Genomic DNA, 15,204 nt, shown 5'->3' with positions numbered 1-15,204 from the left:
TGAAAAAACATTGGATATCGTATTACCAATATTACTCTCTCAAAAGGATTTTAGGGTCAAAACATGGACTAGCTCATAATAATGGCAGTCTTATGTCATTTGACTAACTGAGCAATTCACACTCCAAACACGCACTCCTTCAAGAATCTTCAACTGAGGACTTTCTTAATCAAACATAAAGAATGAAGAAAGGTTTGGCACCCACAGCAAATGGGAAACCTTTAATAAAATTATATAAATTATAGAAGTTATAGGTCACCTCATCATATAATTTGGAGTATGGACTGGAACAATGCATTTCAGATGAAAAACAAAAATGGGAGGACAAACTGCGCTTAGATTAGGTGGAAAGAAAGATGTACGAGAGTACCCCTGCTAAACACCTCCAATACATGGAGGGAATTCAGATGAAAGAGAATTAGTATTTTCTAGTTTTTATTTTTAGACTGGTAATAGTGAAAAAAAATTAGTGCAACACAATTAAGTGAGTGTTGGAGACAACATGGGCCACACATGAATGACAATACTAGCATATTATGGTCATGTCCTAAACTAACAATATTTTGGGAGGCAATCTTGAAGACACCCAAAGATGTATTCCACCAAAATTTCATAGAGGACCTGAATGTGGTGCTTTGGGGTTTAATACCAGAGGGCACTGATGGAACAGCTAAACAATATCTTCAAGACATCCTGCTAACTGCAGCAATCAGCTGTATAACACTTAAGTGGTTCAAACCTAACCCCTCACCAACATATAACAACTGGGTCAAGAAAGTACAGGAGACATATCAGATGGAACAATTCTCCCTGAGAATTCAAAAACATATATTTATCAAATACTGGAGGTCAGCGATGGTAAACCTGACTTAGCATACTGATTATCAGAAATAAATTGATCCAAAACAACAAACAATCAACACATTACTTCTGCATTCACAGTTTTCTTGTCTTGCAACTATTTTTTTCTTTTTCTTTTTATATTATTATATTTGAATTTTTCTATTTAGTTACATAACCTACCTCCCTAAGGTATATATTTACCATAGTGGCTCTTTAGTGCAGTGGTTTTATTATATTTGTGCAATAAGCAAAGGGTCCTTGGTACAGTTATTGTAAGGAGCCACAAATCAATGGTGATTGCATCAGGTAGAGTATGTGGAGAAAAGAAATAAGCAAAATCAAACATGTGCAGCTAACAGCTGTGGCATCCCTATGTGAATAAGGAAAAAGTAGGTTTTTGTTATTACAAACTATAATATGGCAATTTACTCTCAAAGCAGAGCACTAATTACACTTAAATGTCTATTACAAGTAAACCTATTTGCTTTTTTAAATTTCGTTTTGTTTTGCTTTTTCTTGACTTGCTCCCAGACCAGTGAACCAGGGTTACAGCTGAAACTGTATCAGAAGAAAACATCTGAGCAGCACATTGATTTAATAAAACACAACATAGTTTAATTATATTCAGATCCTCCTTTGTCTTAATGCTAAAGCAATAACACTGATAAGTATGATAACTTTGAGCAGCTTTTCTTCCTGGCTGTAAACAAACTACACTGATACAGTGAGAGTGGTTAAAGCACTCATGCTACATTCACATGTCTTTAACATTTGGCTTACTTACACTCATGGTTAGATTAGGAAACCCTGTAGTAACTGCCAGCGTTTGGAAAATATATCCTGGATATGCTGATCTTGCTTTGTAATACAGGCATCAAGTTTCAAGACTACAAACTATTAGTCTTGAGACTGTTGTAGTACTTTCATTAGTCCGCTATTTTGTTACCACATTTGCAACAGACAGGGAAATAAAATTTATTTAAAAGAATGTCATTCACTGTGTCAGATTAAGTGTTTTAAATGTTCGTCCTCAGTGAGTTCCTCTATTTTCATTTTCTCTTGGAAGTTAGTTGTATCCGTCTTTTCATCTACACACAAAAAAAGGTCAATCTACAGATTATTCTTAAAGAACTCGAATACAACGAGCATTTGCAGAGTTTCTCTTCACTCTCCTGCTTCCTTGCCTTTTTCTCCTCCTTCCTTCAAACTATAACAGGAGCACAAACAGACCATTATGCCAGACAGGCAGACATGATTTCTCTCTATCTGTCTCCCCTTCTCTCTTACTTGTACAAAGACGCAGCACACAGCCCCGCCGCTTCCTCTCCTCGTGAATGAAATAGGAAGTGCAGAGGAGACTGAAGTGTAAAGAGTCCTCTGTCTCCTCCGTCTCTCTCAGACAGGAGTGACACCACAGCCGACAACAACAACAAGGACAGTGACAAGCGACGCTGCCGAATTATTCATGAGGGCTGAAGAACGCAACCGCAAAGGAGCTCAGTGTCTACAAAACTCACTCACTCAGCAGCCTGTGTGTTTTCAAAGCCGTCCCGTTCATGAGTTACAGCCCCAAACTTACACCCTCCAAGAAGACATTTCCCTCTCAATGGCGCCCACCTGGTCTGAGAAAGGAAAGCGCCAAACTAAGGCTTCAAGTATCAAAGTGCCTATTCTCCAACTTGGTTGAAAAGTTTGCAGTTTGTCACAAGTGGTGCTCTGTTGCAAAACAAGACAACTTTGTGTGACACCTGAGCTCATACAAAGCGTCTGTTAAAACGGCGTGCTCCAGTGGGAGATACGCTTCACATCCATAATGAGGAAATAAACAAACTTTGTCCCAAGTCACTTTTCACTTTGGAAAAGTTTCAAAACAATACTTTCCCCAGAAAAAAAGAAAACAGCATTTCATAAATCCATCCCTATGTTTCTATGAAAAAGAAGGCATTATCTCTCATCTTTAAAGGACAACTGTGAATGCCTTATCGTAAAAATGTATTTAAATGTGTTGTTATTACTCTCATTATGCTGCGCTGGTTATTTGTTTATGGAAAAAGGTTTTTGTGTTTCGCTGACTGGGCCTTAAAAAGCTATGGTCCTCAGTGGAGTCAGCCTCTTTATTGTTGCCGTGTAAGGAAAATAGGTTTGTTTTGTGCTTTTTATTTCAAGGCAAGATAAACTTAAGAAGCCATGGACTGTAAAACATAAAGGTTAGACTAATTTTTATTAAAGTTTTTAACGAAATCACATTGCTAAATAGGTTAGAGAGTGTGTAGGGACACACTCTCTAACCTATTTAGCAATCTTGAAAAGATAAACTACTTAACTCAAGGCTTATCTCTCTCTCGCTCTCACTCTCTACAGACACACACACACACACACACACACATATGTGTATATATATATGTGTATATATACAGTGGGGCAAAAAAGTATTTAGTCAGCCACCGATTGTGCAAGTTCCCCCACTTAAAATGATGACAGAGGTCAGTAATTTGCACCAGAGGTACACTTCAACTGTGAGAGACAGAATGTGAAAAAAAAATCCATGAATCCACATGGTAGGATTTGTAAATAATTTATTTGTAAATTAGGGTGGAAAATAAGTATTTGGTCACCTCAAACAAGGAAAATCTCTGGCTCTCACAGACCTGTAACGTCTTCTGTAAGAAGCTTTTCTGTCCCCCACTCGTTACCTGTATGAATGGCACCTGTTTGAACTCATCATCTGTATAAAAGACACCTGTCCACAGCCTCAAACAGTCACACTCCAAACTCCGCCATGGCCAAGACCAAAGAGCTTTCGAAGGACACCAGGAAAAGTATTGTAGACCTGCACCAGACTGGGAAGATTGAATCTACAATAGGCAAGCAGCTTGGTGTGAAAAAATCAACTGTGGGAGCAATCATCAGAAAATGGAAGACATACAAGACCACTGATAATCTCCCTCGATCTGGGGCTCCACGCAAGATCTCATCCCGTGGGGTCAAAATGATCATGAGAACGGTGAGCAAAGATCCCAGAACCACACGGGGGGACCTGGTGAATGACCTGCAGAGAGCTGGGACCAAAGTAACAAAGGTCACCATCAGTAACACACTACAACGGCAGGGAATCAAATCCCGCAGTGCCAGACGTGTTCCGCTGCTGAAGCCAGTGCATGTCCAGGCCCGTCTGAAGTTTGCCAGAGAGCACATGGATGATACAGCAGAGGATTGGGAGAATGTCATGTGGTCAGATGAAACCAAAGTAGAACTTTTTGGTATAAACTCAACTCGTCGTGTTTGGAGGAAGAAGAATACTGAGTTGCATCCCAAGAACACCATACCTACTGTGAAGCATGGGGGTGGAAACACCATGCTATGGGGCTGTTTTTCTGCCAAGGGGACAGGACGACTGATCCGTGTTAAGGACAGAATGAATGGGGCCATGTATCGTGAGATTTTGAGCCAAAACCTCCTTCCATCAGTGAGAACTTTGAAGATGAAACGAGGCTGGGTCTTCCAACATGACAATGATCCAAAACACACCGCCCGGGCAACAAAGGAGTGGCTCCGTAAGAAGCATTTGAAAGTCCTGGAGTGGCCTAGCCAGTCTCCAGACCTCAACCCCATAGAAAATCTGTGGCGGGAGTTGAAAGTCAGTGTTGCTCGGCGACAGCCCCAAAGCATCACTGCTCTCGAGAAGATCTGCATGGAGGAATGGGCCAAAATACCAACTACTGTGTGTGCAAACCTGGTAAAGACCTATAGTAAACGTTTGACCTCTGTTATTGCCAACAAAGGTTATGTTACAAAGTATTGAGTTGTATTTTTGTTATTGACCAAATACTTATTTTCCACCCTGATTTACGAATAAATTCTTTACAAATCCTACCATGTGAATTCATGGATTTTTTTTTCACATTCTGTCTCTCACAGTTGAAGTGTACCTCTGGTGCAAATGACTGACCTCTGTCATCATTTTAGGTGGGGGAACTTGCACAATCGGTGGCTGACTAAATACTTTTTTGCCCCACTGTATATACACATATATGGTGAGATAGTCCTCAATGAATAGAAATTAATTAAGGCAAACAGCTAAACTCAAAAGTCCTGGAAGTGGGGGACAGTACCTCTGGATCGGCACACTGGAGTGGTAGCACTCTTTTGCAAGAAGTCGGACCAGAGGGTGTGCTCCGATATCTGAGGGATCACACTTCTCAACATCCCCAGGAAGATCTACACCAGGGTGCTGCAGAGGAGAGTCCATCCATTAGTTGACCTCCCAATTCAGGAGGAGCAATATTGTTCCCATCCTGGTCGTGAAACACTGGACCACCATCCTCTCAAGGTTGCGAGAGAGAGCACTGTAGTGTGCCCAACCAGTCTACATGTGGTTGTTTACCTTGAAGAAGGCATTCAACCATGTCCCTTGGAGCATCCTGTGGGTCAGACCTTCCCAAAGTGTGGGGCCCGCCCCCTAGGGGGGGCGCAGAGCCATTGCGGGGGGGGGGGGGGGGGCTGTGTGAAAAGGGAAAAAAAACAAACAAGGCTTGGACACTGCTAGCACGGGGCAAACGCAAAGCAGGAGATGAGGCATGGCTGAATATGTTTCCAAACCAACTTCATTTTAAGCCAAAGACTAGAAAATATGGAGAAGCATATCTTCCCTTTGGCTTCACCTGCACAAGTGCCAAGGTAGGTCTCCCCTGCAGAATTGGTTTTCCCTTTGTCGGGAGCAGGGGTTGTGCTCTTCAAATCACGGACAAACAGTATTCCACATTCTTGATTTTTAGTTCACAAACACTTGTTGTAATGACTAACTACTCCTGACATTTTGGAGATGTTTGCTCTTTATACAGTAACGTTACAGTGGGATACAAATAATATCAGGCTGATCCTGCCACAGTTTGTTCCCTCTGTCTAAATCAGGACAAACAGTATCCCACAGTTGTTTATGTTTTTAAACCCATTTTGCACAGAGAGGCATTTTTTGAAAAATGTATTGATAGCAATGTTGAATATTATTACACAGGAAAAAAACAACTACATGTAAAATAATTACACCGTGACAAACATTTTTCATGTAAACCAAAGGGGGGCCCAGCAAAAAAAGTTTGGGAACCACTGCTGTGGGTGATGCTCTGAAAGTATGAGGTGACTGACCCATTGCAACGAGGGGTTTCAGTCTCTGTACAACCACAGCAAGAGCTTGGTTCACATTTCTCACCATAGGTCGGACTTATTCCTGGGTCACCTCTTTGCTTTTTACTTACACTGTGACCTCCAGCTTGTACTAGGGTGGTTTGCACCCTGTTGGGTGCCTGTTGTAGTGACGAGGGAAGCAATTTACCAGTTACAGTTTTTGCTCGTTGCTTGAACACTATAAACTCATGCTTAGACTAAAGTAACACAACTTGAAGCTTTTGTTACCATACCTCAAACACATGTACCCATACCTTAAACAAAAGTGCTGCTTTGCACTCTGGTTGCAATTATGCAACACACTTACTCCTTTATGCAACACACATGGTCCTGCATACTACACTCTATTTCATACATAAGACACTTCGTTCAAAAATGAAATTTCAGGGTGCCATTTGGAAAACACATGTATCCAAAATACAAAACACATCGGGTAATTGCAACCACTCAAATATACACCTGAAGGCACTTACTTGCAAAACTGAACACCAATTAGCCAACCACAAAAAGCCCTCAGTTTAGCCATTTCAAGAACTTTGCAAGCATGGATGGAGGGAGAGCAAGAGGAAGAGGAGGAGGAGGTCAAAGAGGCCATGCACGGACCCATATTTCTGATGATATAAGATCAACTTTGGTGGACCATGTCATCAACCACGGCCTGACTATGAGGGAAGCTGGGCAGAGAGTCCACCCACATCTAAGCCGCTTCACAGTGGCATCTGTAATACGAACATTCCGACTAGAAAACAGGTATGTCTTCACCTCCATACCTTCTGCTCTACTCAGATGGTTTTATAGCACTGTTCTACAGTATATCACATTACCATATCAAGTGTACGGGGTGCTAATGCTCCTTTTGCAGCCAAAGTGGTAGTTTCTGTGAAACATACCATGATTACTTATATTGAAGTACAGTGTTGTACAGTGGATGATACAGTATATACAGTGAAGTACTGTAAGAAAAATAAGCAAACCGATGACAATATGTGGTTGTATTTCTCTAGAATGACTCGAAGACCTTCTGGGGGAGGACGCCAACGCCTGTTCACACAACGGCAGGAACTTGCTGTTGTGGACCTAGTGAGGGCAGACAATGCCATCCGTCTCCACCAGCTACGACGGAAAATACTTGCAGACAGGCGAGTGTTCAGCAACATAGACCATGTGAGCATCACCACCATCAGACGCATCTTGGGTAAACACAGCATCACCATGAAGCAGCTCTACAGAGTCCCATTCGAGAGGAACAGTGACAGGGTCAAAGGACTTCGAGCTGAATATGTACGGGTACGTGTAACTGTCCCTTACATTTACAATAGAGTATTGGTGAAGTCCAGTAGCAGCTGAATATGTACCATATCAGTACCACATGGATCTATTCTGAGAGCTACACAGGTACCTGTGTGATGGGGTGAGGGTGCTGTATGTGTAGCACTGTAGTACAGTGATATGTTCCCCTTTTTTTCAGAGAATCTTGGCCATGGATGGAGCTGCACAGCCTCATGAATACATTTTCATTGATGAAGCTGGATTCGACCTGAGCAATGCGGCGACATTCAGGTGACAGCAATCCATGGATGGTTTTGACATGGAAGAGGATATTTTCCCCAGTGCCTAGCGGGAGAAGACATTGCTTGCGATGTTGATGAGGTCCTGTGGCCAGACCCCAACAGACGGCGGGATCCATGAGCCCACGTATGCACAATTGTCATGATTTTTTGTTTACAGTATAGTGTTTTTTCTATTACTGTATTATGGTTTTTTTGTTTTTGTTTTTGTTTTTTTTGCTTTATCTGAATTCATGGTACTGCAATGTACAATATTGAGTAGGTCTATTTGCTTTTTTGGTTGTTTGCAAATGTGTCTCCTGAAAATATGCCTTCTGAATGAACAATGGAAATCAAAGACTGCAGTGCTTTATATAAAGTAGACTAGTGTGTTCCTCCTGCTCTGTAAGTGTTTGCATATGATGCAAGTATGTGTCATTTTGTCAACAGAGTTACATTTTGACAAAGGAATGTTAGGTTTTGATAGCAGAGTTTAGGTTTTGAGAGTAGAGTTTCAATTTGGTGCAGATGTGAATGGTATATTTCCCAGTGTTGTGTCATGTTTACTTGTGTTTAGGGTTTTGGCACAATGAGCAAAGTTTTGCAAAATGTGTTCAGGCAACGGGCAAAAACTGTATTGTGTTGTTGTTGTTTTTTTTGCTTTATCTGAATTCATGGTACTGCAATGTACAATATTGAGTAGGTCTATTTGCGTTTTTGGTTGTTTGAAAATGTGTGTCCTGTAAATGTGCCTTCTGAATAAACAATGGAAATCAAGGACTGCAGTGTTTTATATAAAGAAGACTAGTGTGTTCCCCCTGATCTGTCAGTGTTTGCATATGATGCAAGTATGTGTCATTTTGTCATTTTGAGTTACATTTTGACAAAGGAATGTCAGGTTTTGACAGCAGAGTTTAGGTTTTGGGAGTAGAGTTTCAATTTGGCACAGATGTGAATGGTATATTTCCCAGTGTTGTGTCATGTGTACTTGTGTGTACAGTTTTGGCACAGAGAGCGGAGTTTTGCAAAATGTGTTCAAGCAGTGGGCAAAAACTGTAATCTGTTTTTACCCTCGCTGACCACTAGGTAGTGACGGAAGGAAATTGGCCCGATTTGCTTTACCAACTTTCTTGCTAATAGATATTGCTCAAACTAACCAAGCAATATCATAAAAGGCAGCCTGAAGCAACATATACAGACAATAAGACAGCAGTGGTATCTCAGCTCTCTGAAGAGGGTGAAGGGCCAAAGACCTCCGGTAAGAACTGTTGAGAGTATACAAAGACTGACATCTAAACCATAAGTTTCCAGCTCTATGCTGCCTCCTACTGTTGACAGTTTTATTTACTTCTCAGTGTCAATTTCACAAAGTGCTCCTTTAATGTTTTCCTGAACAGTGAAAATACTGGAAATAGTAATTTCTACTGGTTACTGGTGGATTACATTCAGTGGAATCAGAGGACTAGCAGACATAAGCATTTCAACTGTGGAAAAATCAGATGACATTTATTTTTATTTTCTGCCAGTAAACAGGCACTAGATGTTTATATTCATATGACTGTGGTCTTTGTGCAGCAATATTCAGTCAGCCAAACGTCTTTATCTCTGGTCTCGTCGTCTCAATTGCGACCTCCCAGCATTGCTAAGTGCAGTACCCCCTAAACAGGATGAATGCTGTGGGGTTCATGGGCTGCATATCTCAGAGTCAAGACACTCAATGCAGGGGGCATAACTCCCCTAAGATCCCTGGAGGCACCACAGGGTTGAATCTAATGAATGTGGGTCACAGGGAACTCCACCATGTGTGTGTGTGTCTGTGTGTGTCTGTGTGTGTCTGTGTCTGTGTGTGAGAGAGACAGTAAACTGTCAGACTGCCTTTGGGGTGATAATAAAGAAAGGACCTATTTCTCAAAGCAGGAGGTGGAGCATAAAGACATACAAACACATGAAACATGAACACACGACCACATGTTTATGAAACAGAGTCCCACACACGCACATGTGCAAAATGTATGAAGACAAATAGAAGAGCAAATCTGAATCCTGATTTAGACTATCTGAAAGGAAGGCGTTCCACTTCACAGATCAGGCATCAAATACAAAAGCACACTGAGGATCTACAGTGCATATTGTGTAACACTTTCACTATCCTGCTGAGCTGCTAGCACCATACTTCCACTGCATTTTCTACCATCCTGCCCTGCGGATTCCCGTGACTGAGCCATGAATACTGCATGGCTTGCCTGGAAGCACAGGGCCCTTGTGGAACTTGCAGGCAAAATACACGGGTTCCTCTGCAGGTCACTGTGCCACACTGTCTCCATTCTATATTTATGCAGAATGAACCTAACTGTGAGTGTTATGCATGTGGGGTGGCTTTTGTGTGGGTGGGCCAGGATGACAGAGACTGAGAGATGATAAAAAAGAGAGTATTTTTTATTTGTGTGCAGGTAATAGTGTATGTCGCCATGCCATGGGAGGAATATGGGTGTATGTGCTTATATTTATATAAACATGCATGGTCTGATAAGTGTGTCTATGGTTGTTTTTCTGTAATACTAGGACTTGAAGTGTGTGTGTGTGTGTGTGTGTGTGTGTGTGTGTGTGTGTGTGTGTGTGTGTGTGTGTGTGTGTGTGTGTGTGTGTGCATACCATGTTTAGATATCTTTGTGAGGACCAAAAATTGGAATGCTACTATACTTGTTGGAACCAACAGTCCCTTATGGGAGCAAAATGCCCATCCCTACAAGTTTGAAAGCATTTTTGAGATTCGAAATTATGTTTTTTGTGTCAAGGTTACAATTAGATTATGGTTACGTTTAGGCAATCATTTTTGATAGTTAGGGTAAGCAGCAAAGAAAAGCATCATTTCAATTAAATGTCCTCACTAACATATGAAAACAAGTGTGTGTGTCTGTGCCGGAAGTGAAATAACACCTTTTTTTTTAAATCAGGAATATAATGTCACATGTTCGCCTGCATGGACTTGAGGGCTCAGACTCCATAGAGAATGTATTCAGTGTACCAGAAGAATCATGATGTATCACACTGGGCAGGGGTGGGGGAAGGGTGTGTGTGTGTGTCAGAGAAAGAGAGAGACAAAGATGACCAAACACTAGCTACAGACAATATGTGCACCACATTTCCCATTTCCGAGTTGTTACAGGGGGAAGTAGACGGGTGGGGGGGGTGGCTGCAGCTCTTTTGGCGATAATAGCAGGGAATGCAGACAATGGTGAAGGTGATTCAATAAACAGCCCAGATGCTTCATTTTGAAACAGAAAACACACACATATTCATAAGCACACAGACACACAATATAGGTGCACAATGAGAACCCTCCTTTGCACAACTTGACATATGGCGCGCACAATTTCCCTCGCAATTTCAGATCCAACTCCCACAGACGTCCTCACACGCAAATTGCCACACCTCCCCCCTACACACACGCACACACACACACACACACACACACACACACACACACACACACACACACACACACACACCTCCCTCCCTCTCTTCTTCTTTCCTCATTGCCCCGTCTCTTCATCCTTCCCTCCCAATTCACTCTTCTTTCTGAAAGTCATCTGCTCGCTAAGCAGTAAGCAACATTGCGGCCCGCTCGCAGAAATGAGAGTATACAAATGATTTGTGGCACAGGCGTCCCACTGGCGCCAGCCTAGATGGCGGTGAGGAGGGGGGGGGTCCAGGGTGGGCTGGGTTGGGGGGGATAATGTCACTTTCACCTTGTGTTTTTCTAGCAGGCCCATGATGATAATTTTTCCCCATTTTCATCACAAATTTGTTTTGGGCAAGGGCTAGCGAGAGAAGAGAGAGTGAGCCAGAGTGCATGAGGGGGAGATGATGGAGCAAGTCCCCCTTATGCTCTGCTGAGTGGAAGCAGAGACAGACAGAGAAAGAAAGGGTGGAGGGGGGTAAGGATGGAGGAGGAGGGTATGTTTAAAGGGGGATGGAGAAAAGAGGAAAGAGAGAGGTTTGGGGGGGCGGGGGGGGGGGGGGCATCTGCACAGTGACCTTTTTCTGATCCAATCTCACTGATGAATCCTAATGAAGGATTTAATAAAATCACAGTTTACAATCTGTCTCTGCATCAAAGCATGCAATCCAATTCAAAACACAGGCCCATCTACATTTCCAATATTGTTGCAAACCCATCAACCCCACCGAGCCCTTTCCCGAAAACTAAACAAGCACATGTATGTGTGTGTGTGGTTGTGTGTGTGTGTGTGTGTGCGAGGGAGGGAGGGAGAAACAAAGTGAAGAAAAAAATTGGCCAGGCCAGAGAATGAGCGGCTGGCGCATTTGTTCCAGCTGTAGCCTAATGTCACAACTCGTCATATTCATTTGGTCTCTTAATGAGGCTAAAGTCAACAAGGTGCAGCATACATGAGTGGAATTGCTGCTGCTGCGGCTCACTGCTAAATGAACACAGAGAAACAGACGAGAGTGTAAAAGACACAGAGTGCATGATGGTAAGAGAGCAGAACACGAGAAATCATTTCAAACTTGATAACGCACAGGCCTCACACAAACGCACTCCTCATACACATCATCATCTGACATTTCCCTGAAATCAAAAGGGCACACCTGTTACGCTGACAGTGAGCTTTGAGTCTGCAGAGTAAACAGGACAGATTGATAGATCAATGCAACCGTTTGAATGTCTGTAAGGTGATGCAGTGAAGTGAAGAAGACAGTGCTGACAACCGTAAAGCAAATCATTTAAAAACACCAAACCTGTGGGACTCTGTAAACACTCTGCAACAGTGACATCTGCTGGTGAAGGCTGAAGCTAACAGTGTGTGTATGGCAAAACCATACCAAGAATTTAAAACAAGTCCGAAACAAAACACGAACAAATATTTACGTCAAACAATGCAATTGAATGTCAAGAAAAATAAAGGGTCACTCAAACAAATTGTGAAGTGTTGTTTGAAACTAACTGTATTCAAAACAGTGACCTTACCTGGAGCAAGGCCACTGTTTGAAAAAAGTCCTAGGGCCTGTTCTCCATACGTTCAGGACATTCTCAGTGAAATCTTGATGAGATCCCAGATCTGTCAGTTCTCAAAAGTCAAACTTACTCAGGGGCAGGTTTATTAAGTATAAAGAAGATGGACCTGCACAGCAGCATTTGACCATTCTGTGCAATTCTTGTGTGAGGAGCTGCTTGAAATGTGTGCGCTAACAATAAGAAAAGCATTTGAGGTGGACATGATATCACAACTGTCCCTTATTTTACCATCTTTGACTTTTAGAGAGGTGTTGGTTTAAATCATGAAGAAAAAAAATCATATACGTAGTCTAATTCAGTGTTTCCCAACCACTGATTCGCCTCACATAGGTGTGGAAGATTATCTGCTTCCAGCTGATTAGTAACAGGCAGAACAATTACATTCTCTTCTACGGAGGGCAGTACAACTACCTGCTCTAATTAAATTGATTGCCAACTGCCAGTAAAACAGAAGAAGATGAAGAAGAAATTACATAATAGTTATGCTGTGAGACCAGAGTAGATAAATATCTGATAAGAAAAGCAGTCAATCTGACCTAGGTCCTAGAGAAAAGGCCCTAGCATGAGCAATGGTCAGAAGAAAGCAAAAAAGGTATACTGGGGACAAAACGGAGCCAGAGGAGGAGAGGAGGAGAACAGTATGCATTAATCATGTTTAACTTGTTGGGTATTTGTTTGTTTTGTTTCTAATTCTGTGTTCATGCATAATCTAGGCTTGTTTTGGTTTAAAGAATTGTATTTTGAGCTTTTCCCTGTGGCCTGCTTTTGGGTCCTCTTCTTCCTGTGAATGCTTCCTGTGATTGACAGTTTTACCGTGTTTTACAGTGTCAGGCTATGTTACCTTAGAGTAACAAATTTTTGCTTAACAAATTTATTAGAACACCTGCCATAAAACAAGGGAATGGCAGAAAATGTAGAAATCTCTCAAAAACATGTTTAAAACTAAAAAATGACTGAATTCACATTTTTATACCCAAGTCTCTTCTTCTGCTATTGAGAGTCCAAAATTAATTAAGCATCTTACACTGAGCATTTCCTACTTTCCCTAGTCTGTGACTTAAAAAAACGCAAACATTCGGGCTGATTTAATCCAGCTAGCATCTCTCATGGATTTGAAGAAGCAGCCATCAAAGTTATTATTTCCTGAGAGTGACATCTTTAAATCAAATCAAATCAAATCACTTTTATTGTCACATCACATGTGCAGGCACACTGGCACAGCACATGCGAGTGAAATTCTTGTGTGCGAGCCCCACAAGCAACAGAGATGTGCAAACACAACAACACAAACGAGCAAAATACAAGAATGGCCAACCTGAAACTAATAAATATATGTACAATATATAATAGTGTATGCATTTCTGGATGTGTATACTAAATATTTTCCTACGTGTGTGTGTGTGTGGTGTGTGTGTGTATGCACATTTTTACAAATTAAATAGTTAAAAAAAAAATTAAAAAAATAAATAAATAATAATAATAATAATAATAATAATAATAATAATAATAATAAAATATATAAAAGATACAGAGTTGAATATGTGCATATTATTATGTTATAATAATATGTTATTAAAGAGTATTTGGCCAATCTCAGCTTCAAGTCCCTGAACAACATTGACAATCTGCAGTCTTAGGTTCCTGTATTACTACTAATCACTTTCTGTGTGAAACCCACTTTATAAAGCTTTGTCATTCTGATGACATTAAAATGCTACAGTGATGACTTGAGGACATCAAATTCCTGGGGAGGAATGTTAATCTACTTGACAAGAGGAACTGAAGTTATAGGGCAAAGTACAGGCTTCCATTTATGTAAGAAAAAAATCATCTAGAGTATTTCTAACTCAAGTAAAGTCATAGACAAGACATTACAAACCGGAGTGACCTCACAGTGTTAACATCCATCATTTATATACAGTCTATGGAAGAAACTGATTTGAGAAAACAGCCTTTAAAAAATGATTTGCCAATTCTTATTTGGAAAACACTATTGTCTTTTCTTTTTAATAATACATATCAACATTACATTTTTCCATGTATCTGTTTTCTTAAACTATAAGATTATATGCAAAAAAGTTGTTTCAACTTTAACATAACAATTTGCAAACACATATATGTTATTTTAAATGTTTAGATAAAAGGCAAAACTGTCAGCTCTACCTTTTGAAACTACACCTGCGCCACGATTATTGAACTAGGCAAGGATGAAATGACCAGGCTTACAGTGATTCATGTTGTGATGTTGATCGCCCATCTCCAAATTGGTTTTCCATTTTTAAACCCTTCCCCAACACAAGCAGTGCAAGTGGAACTACAGAACAAACACCCTTGGAGGACATGTAAGCAGGGTGGTGGGAAACATAGAGGTTGTTTTATGGGGTGGGGGTTGAACACCATCTCACTGCTCCAAAAAGAGCCTCTTGCTACATCTGCTCTGTGTTAATAAATAACATAACTCCATCTGCACAGTATCTACAAAAATGGGATCAAAGCCATGTTACTGATAGCAGGTTATAGATCAGCGGTATCTCTGAGGAATAGTAGCATTGATTGAATATGAAATCTAATGCATGACTGTTGCCTGCATCT

The 15,204-nt window shown here is 41.1% G+C and overlaps 1 long non-coding RNA gene across 1 annotated transcript; it reads left to right on the top strand.

The window, feature by feature from the left end:
• The first annotated feature begins 5,368 nt into the window (after window positions 1-5,368).
• LOC146681391 (uncharacterized) lies at window positions 5,369-8,351 on the top strand. The gene is made up of 2 exons (XR_014918240.1): window positions 5,369-7,314; window positions 7,496-8,351. It is a non-coding gene; the product is annotated as an uncharacterized LOC146681391 (long non-coding RNA).
• The last annotated feature ends 6,853 nt before the right edge of the window (window positions 8,352-15,204 follow it).

This window comes from Copadichromis virginalis, linkage group LG23 (genome assembly GCF_057382275.1).
Source record: "Copadichromis virginalis isolate Kocher_CV1m ecotype Utaka linkage group LG23, C_Virginalis_male_GT1.1, whole genome shotgun sequence".
NCBI lineage: Eukaryota > Metazoa > Chordata > Actinopteri > Cichliformes > Cichlidae > Copadichromis > Copadichromis virginalis.
Note: the sequence above shows the minus strand (reverse complement) of the source record. Positions and strands in the feature narration are given on the sequence as shown.